The sequence below is a fragment of the Triticum dicoccoides genome, chromosome 5B, assembly GCF_002162155.2.
Source record: "Triticum dicoccoides isolate Atlit2015 ecotype Zavitan chromosome 5B, WEW_v2.0, whole genome shotgun sequence".
Taxonomy (NCBI): Eukaryota; Viridiplantae; Streptophyta; class Magnoliopsida; order Poales; family Poaceae; genus Triticum; species Triticum dicoccoides.
Window position 1 is genome coordinate 257,393,939 of NC_041389.1, and position 8,121 is coordinate 257,402,059.

Below are 8,121 nucleotides of genomic sequence, written 5' to 3' on the forward strand. Positions count from 1 at the left end.
TAAGGATGTTGTCAATGGGCTCAACAACTATTCATCTGGGTTTCCTTTTAAAAGGAATTCTATAGTTAAGTGAACAAGTGATAGCATTGGTCAGACCAAAGATGTAATGGTGTATGCTCGAGGGATCAACCACGAATAAGACAACATTACGAGCATCATTGGTTCTGACTTGATTTGACGATAGCCCACACTCAAATCAAAGGATTGATAAGACAATAGGTCCAACAACTGACCACAGGGACCAATCGATGAAGATATCATCTTTCTTCAACACACACTACACAAGAATATCCCTTTGGAACGAACTAAGTCAGGCAAGCTTTTATCTTCCAACCCTCCAAGTTGTTGTCTAGCTTAACCAACTAGCTCAGGGATATCTAACACCGATTCTTGGAGAGAAGGTGGTTCACAAGAAACCAACTTGATCACGAACTCAACATAGCGGTCAGGTGACAACCCAGTAACACCTCCAAGAAGATATTTGGAAAGTCACGAACCACCGGTATGTTACTAAGCTCGAGAACAATCTTGCTTTTGAGGGCAAGACGATATGATCAACAGAGCGAGGGATTGGCACAATCCTAACTCATTGATCGAAGGGTGCACCGGAAAGATGGACAAGGTAGCACGATCAATCTTAGAATGGTGATTCAAGAACCAACACGCTAAGAATGAAATTATTGCCCTTTTACTACCAAGCAACGAGGTTGCTAGGAGTATTGATTTCACACATCACGATTCACTTGTCGGTATTCCGGTTGCATCAACACGAGGGCCGAGGAATGACTAATGATGGTGAGAAGTATCACTACGTCAAAATTCATGAGAGTTGGTGCAGTTCTCATGACAATTCTGACATAAAGGGGGTAATACTCCAAGGTAGAACAGAACCAAAAGCTGGATTGGCATTTGATCTGCGGAATACAACTGCTTTGACCCAATCCTAGATATGGATGAGGTATTGGAGTTTGTTTCTCCAAGTCATTCAGGACAGAATGGCTTGACGGACCACAAGAGTAATAGGCATCGATAACGAATGCATGCATACTCTTGACTATCAATTGATAGACAAGGGTCAGAAAACAACTAAAGAGGGTCAACTCAAAGGAACATATAACTTTCTGAGTTGTGGATGCATAAATTAGTATGTCAAACCAAGTTCAACATAATTCTTCCGGATAATCCATGCAGAAAGGTAGAACTGGCAGAGTCACGATTTATGAATGGAGAACTCCTCAAGAATAATCCTGTTGTGATATTTCAGTTCAACGAGGAACTTCTACCATAAGTAGTTCATGGTATTTGGAAGAAGAAGATACCACGGACCTCGAGGACTATCGCAAAGTTACTAATATCCTGAAGGAACTAGCAAACACTATCAACATGAAGTAAGTAGAGTGAATCTTGGGTTCAAGAACCCAGGAACAGAATACCTACCACTAAGTAGCATCACGGGATGCTTTCGAGAATGATGGCCAGAATCATCACACTGGGAACACAAATCATGGCTAAATTACTAGGTGATCCCCTAAGACACCTAGGGTCATAATAATATCTCCAACATAATGTCAAGGCAATAGAATACCTCAACTCAACAATTAGTGTGATTGAGCTGGCATAAAGGAACATCGAAACCAGAGGGAAAGGATTTTGCAAATGCATCAGACTATTTAGAAACCTGGAATGACTCGGACAGCATAACGGCTATAATTGCTCCAAAAAGATTTGAGACAATCACAAGAATGGTGGCATAACCACTCAGAAGCACAATATCAAGGTTCCGAGATCAACAATTAACATACGGAAGTAGTAGGAACTGAACTGAGACTTAAATCCAACAATCTTATAAGTCTACTGATTAGTAACACGTGATCCTAATAGAAAGAAGAGATAGCCTAGTTCTTAATCCCCGCAGGAAAGATAAGATGACTCAGATCAGAAGGGCATGAGGTATAAGGAGTAAAAAGAGCCTTACGTTCCATCCCACAATCAATTCCCTTATATAACTAAAGCTTTTCTAGACTCAACTTCGACCAGTTTGGCTTGGTAATCCTACAGGCAGTCAAGCTCTGATACCAACGCTGTCAGGACCCCGACTCGATGTCACATCGATCTAGCCGGTAACACCTCATATCACTTTGCGGCCTCATGCACGGTATCCCCACGGGTGTCGCCTTACCTTTGCCCGGGACCGTTTGCGCCTTTTGGCTCACGTATATGATAGTGTCGCTAGCATCCATATGATAAGGAGCCCGGGCTGACATGACTAGTCGTAAACCCAAAGTGGCACAGACTTATAGGGACAGGCATTCATGACCCAGCTTCGAACGTGTCGGTCATCAGCAAGTGGGTCCGGGCTGTAGCACTAGGCTAGCAGGACTCCGGTAAACCGGGCTGTAGCGGGCTAACAGGACTCCGGTACTCAAAGCGTGACATTTCCCCGAAGGGACAGACACAGGAACGAAGAAGGACACATGCCGGCCAGCCTAAGTGTTCCGGAGCAGTAGCAAGCTACCATGGCTCAGTGAAAACACTAGGAGACATTTCCCGGTAAGAGAGGCTACTAAGGATAAACAACTAGATAGTCAGATCCCACACATACCAAGCATTTCAACAACATACACACAATATGCTCGATATGTGCAGATACAACATGGCATCACAACATGACTCTACAACTCAAGTAATTTAATCAATAGGCTCCGAGGAGCGAGATATTACAAACATGGATCTCATGACCCAACAATCAGAGCATACAAGTCAAAGCACAAGCGGAAGCTATCATGTCTGAGTACAGACATCTATAAATGAAAAAGGCTGAGAAGCCTGACTATCTACCAGATCCTGCCGAGGGCACAAGATCGTAGCTAAGGTATCAAGCTAAACGTCGAAGTCCACGCGGAACTACTAGCGAGACCGAAGTCTCTCTGCAAAAACATAAAATAGGCAAACGTGAGTACAAATGTAACCAGCAAGACTTACATCAGAACTAACTACATATGCATCATTATCAACAAAGGGGGTGGTGGAGTTTAACTGCAGCAAGCCAGCTTTGACTCGGTGGCTAACCTGAACTACGACTGCAAGTAACTCTTTTGAGGTGGCGCACACGAGTCCACATATTCACCATATCAATACACCACTATGGATCCGCTCCCGTCTCCCTACGAGAACGCCATCCATAGCACTCACGCTTATCTTGCGTATTTTAGAGTATCCACTTTCACTTGTCTATGAACTGTACAAGGGGTCCACGTTTCCATATCCGAGGAATCCGGCTATTCGAATAGATAATGATAACCCTGCAGGGGTGTACTTCTTCACACACGCTCTCGCCACTTACCGCCCTGTACACGTCATGTACCTCGGCAACCTTCAAGCGGAAGCCGGGCGAGGGAGTCGGCCACGACCTGACTAACCGAACAAGTCTCTAGTCCAGGTTTATCGCCTATTCAGGTTCCATCCGCAAGGAGATCCGGCCGGGGTGTCGCTTACGGCCCCAAACGATGTGTGCAGGGTTCCCAAGCCCACCAACCGGGTGCCACTTGGTACACCGTGCCATGGTGCCTAGTCTGTCCCAAGCCCACCTGTACCGGGTGCCACTTGGTAGACTACTAACACTACCTACAAACACCAGAAACTAGTTGCAACTCCTGGACAGAGATCAAGTTGATTAATAAGTCGAGAGAGCTTGGAGCGCCCGGAGCCCAATGTGTGGTAGTAACTGATCATGGATCACAAACACAGAACTCAGTTCCTGAGGACGGCTGCAATGAGACAACCCACCATGTACTCCTACATGGCCTCTCACCGCTACCTTTACCAAATCGTGTTCACACACTTAGTTCACCCATAGTAGGACATGTTCACACGCCTCTGATTCATCCCCGATGAATCAGACCTGACTCAACTCTAAGCAGTAGCAGGCATGACAAACAAGCATGAATGAGTAGGCACATCAGGGCTCAAACAACTCCTACTCATACTAGTGGGTTTCATCTATTTACTGTGGCAATGACAGGTCATGCAAAGGATAAAGGGGTTCAGCTACCGCAGCAAGTAACAAATATGTCGTTGTTGTCCTAATGCAGTAAAAGAGAGCAGGAGCGAGAGAGTGGGATTTTATCGGAATGAACAAGGGGGTTTTGCTTGCCTGGCACTTCTGAAGATAACATTGAGTCTTCATCAGTGTCAACGATCACATCATCGGTACACGTCTATCGAGAGGGGACAAATACCGGCAATACAGAAAAAAGCACGATCAATGCAATGCACAATATGATGCATGCTATGACATGGCAAAATGAATGTGTTTTGGGCTAATGCATCTAAAACCAGATTAAATGAAGTTGGTTTGAACACAAGATTCAAATTCAAACTCCATATGTGATTATTCAAATGCCATTAAATTGATTTGTGCTAAACAGCAGCTATAAGTTGTTCTAACATGCATGAAAATGGTACAGATGGATTCCTTGAATTTTTCTGATAATTTTTCATATATAATTTATTTAATTTGGAATTACGGTTGAATTTCTATGAATTTTAGAAGTTTTAGGTATTTTCTGGAATTTCCTGATTATTTAGAATTAAAATGATTCCAGAAAATGAATTATGGCGTCAGCACCACGTCACTGTGACGTCAGCAGTCAACTGGGCTGGCTCGGGTCAAACCTGACGTGTGGGGGCCACACGTCAGTGACACAGTGCTGGCTGGAGTCACAGACATGTGGGGCCGGTCAAAGGCCACGTCAGCGAGGTCAACGCCGACGCGTGGGGCCACTGCAATTAGATTAAACTTAATCTATTTTAGTTAGCCGGTTAGTTAGGCCGTGGGGCCCGGCTGTCAGTGGCTCTGGGGGTTAGTTAGTGGGGTCATTAGCGCTAATGACGACGCCACGTCAGCTACGCCGGCGATGAGTCGCCGGTGACCACAGAACACGGCGGGGCACGCCGGACTTGCGCTAGAGGCGTCAGTTTGGCGCGCTGAGGGCACCAGGGGATGGCCCTTGCTCCCGCGCATCCAGAGGACCGAGTGGGAGGTCGTGGGGTCGACGGAGCTCGTCGGAACGGAGCTCGCGGCGGCGCCGGAGTTCGGACCTCGGCGAAAACGGCGTTGTGGAGCACGGGCGAGTGAGGTAAGGCACTGCGCAGCCTCCTGGAGTCACCACGAGCTCGGTGAGATGCACGGGCGCGACCCGTTCGAGCTCAGGCCATGGCGGCGACATGGTCAGCGGCGGCCGGAGTTCGGCCGCGACGGGGCTATGGCCTAGAGCTCGCAAACGCGAGGGGAGAGAGAGGGGTTCTGCACGGAGGCTCGCCGCGGAGCTGTAGGGGGGGTCAGTGGGCTCGGGGGCGCGCCGGAGTGGCCGAATTCGACGGAGACGGCACCGGGGCCGAAGCTCGGAGATGATGACGATGGCGGCTGCTCGGGGCCCTTCCGGTCACGTGGCTCGGTGAGGGGGTTGGCGACGAGGTGCAGGAGCTCGGGAGCACGCCGGAGAGGGGAGGGGGTGGCCGTGGTCATGGCTACGGCGAGCGGCGCTCCCAGGTGCGTTTGGTGACGAGAGGGAGGGAGAACAGAGGAGGAGGAGGGGGTCCAGAGAGAGAGAGACGGTCGAGGGGGGTCGAGGCCGTCTCCGTGGCGTCGCGAGGGGGTCGGGGAGGCTGCCACGGCGAAGCAGGAGGTGGCCGGCGCTCTTCGGGCGCGCGCCACGCCTCGCCTCTGCCTACTGGCAGAGGAAGAAGAGGACAAGGGGGGGGGGAAAGGAGGTGGGCTGGGCCTGCGCAGGTGGGCTGCACAGTGTTGGGCTGTGGGTGGCTGCCAGGTAAGGTCCAGGTAAATTCTGTTTTATATTTTTCTTCTGTTTTTGTTTTATTTAAATTATTTTGCCACTATTTTGAATTTTAAAATAATTCAAACAATGCCAAAACTCCACTGAATATTTTATATTGCTAGATGGACTTTTCCAAAAGCTTATAAAATATTTCAGGGATATTTGAAATTATATTCTAATTATATGAATATAATTCAAATTCAAATAGCTAATGAATTAAATCCAACGTCCCAAAAATAAATCCTTAAAAATGTTCAATATTTTAGTTGGGACCAGAACCCTTACCAAAAATTATCAAACATTTAAAAAGGCATTTTTGGAGCAATGAATGAGATTTCTAGGGTTTTTGCCCCTCTTTTATTTAAGTTTTTGAGGCTTCCAAAATTCCTCAGTTCAGGTTTCAAAAATTTAAACATGATGCACACATGGAGCTAGCCTAGAGCACTACCAGCAGCTAGGGATGTGACAGATGAAACCAGAATAAGAATTATGTTATGCGTATCCTTCACCAATTTAAATTGATGACAAGCAACGGATTTGGCATACTACCTATTCTTGTAGAAAGGATTAAGAGAGATATGGCGTAAACTTGAGAAGGTCTTCAACGAACCACCGGTAGGATTTGGAAAGAACGAATGAATTGATATGATAACAAAGAAAGAGAACTCTTGAACGAACCACCGTAAGAATTGAAATTGAACGTAGCAAATGCACAAATCACCGGGAAGAATTGCAAAATGAATGAAGATACTTTAGTGTATTTAGATACATGAGAACGAAGAGAGCACGAGCCGATTAAATATCACTTGAACAAGGCACCGGTAAGATCGGAGAATGATAACTGCAAACTGAGAATGAATAAATCTGAATTGATGGACTCCAGATGACAAACTGAGAAGACTCTTGAATAACTCCGGATGGATGAAAAGAATTCTCACGATCAAAACAATTTTGAGAGGATGGCAACAAGCTAGCACCATGAATCTTGAAGAGAATAGAGCAAGATTAAAGAGAAACTCTTCTTCGGTCTTCAAATGATGAGAATGACAACGAGAAACACCACCAAGAATTATTTAGACACTCCGAAAGAATCAAAACGAAGAGGTTGAGCCAACGATGAAAATAATTGTGAAAGATCTAGGAGATGGCATTTGACTGATGATAACTCATTCTTACGTCAAACTTCGAAAAGAATTTTAAGGACATCTCCGGGAGAATTAGAAGAGTCAGGTAAGATCCTGGGAAAAGACGTGTGGGTTAGGGCCCACTCAAAAGAACACCATTGAAAAGATTTAAAAGAGATGTTGCACCGGTTGAATTAAATGACTTGAATGAGATACCAATCTCGAAAGAGCTTGAACGAATGCAGAGTGGAAACACGAATCTTCGAGATATCTTGAGCACTCCGGAACAATAGAATAGCGAGAAATGAATAAATATGAGGAGCATCGTCAAGAGAAGGTATTTGAGACGAGAAAAAGGGGATATAATCGACAAATCTTGACTTGAATCCACCGGAGAAGAGAAAGGAATGAGGAATGACGAACTTGAAGCTCCATTAGAATCTTCATGAGAATCACCGGATAAGAACATTGATGGAAAAGAATGGAGAAACTTCCCATCAATAAAATGGATACTCGATTAAGAAATCTGAGTCCTTGAAGAAAAAGGGGTGGGAGGGCGGGAAAACAAAAACAACTTGGGACGGATGAAACAAACACCGTTGAGAGAACTGAGAGGTGATCTTGCGAATGTTGAAATGATCGGATCCACTTGAAGAGAAAGACGCTGGTTGAAAAGGATTGACATGACAATCTCGATTGTCGAGAAGGATTGGTATTCACATCGGAGTATGAGAACACCATTTCGGAAAGGTATGGAATCAACACTTGACATTGAAGCAACTCGAATACCACAACTCAAAACAAAAACAAAGGACTGGCTTGCAGAATAAGCCGGAACAAACATATGATAGAGATTCTGTCCGAAGTTTTCGTGGTGGGGCCCACACGGGCTCGAGTGTACAGCACCATCATGTACAAGGCAGTGCACATGACATACGAAGTGTCTCCGAGTCGGCATAGCCAAGGACTCTTTAAGACACAACGAGACCACTGTAAAAACGACCGTGGAAAGGCGGACCACTAGACGTCGAACCCCAATTTCATATCATACATCTGTCGAAAAGATATCCTAAGAGCTACTTGAATTCCCACCTATGAAACTCCCGAAATTTTCCGGTTATGCAATCAGGTGTTGGGGATACAGGGGAAGCATAATATCT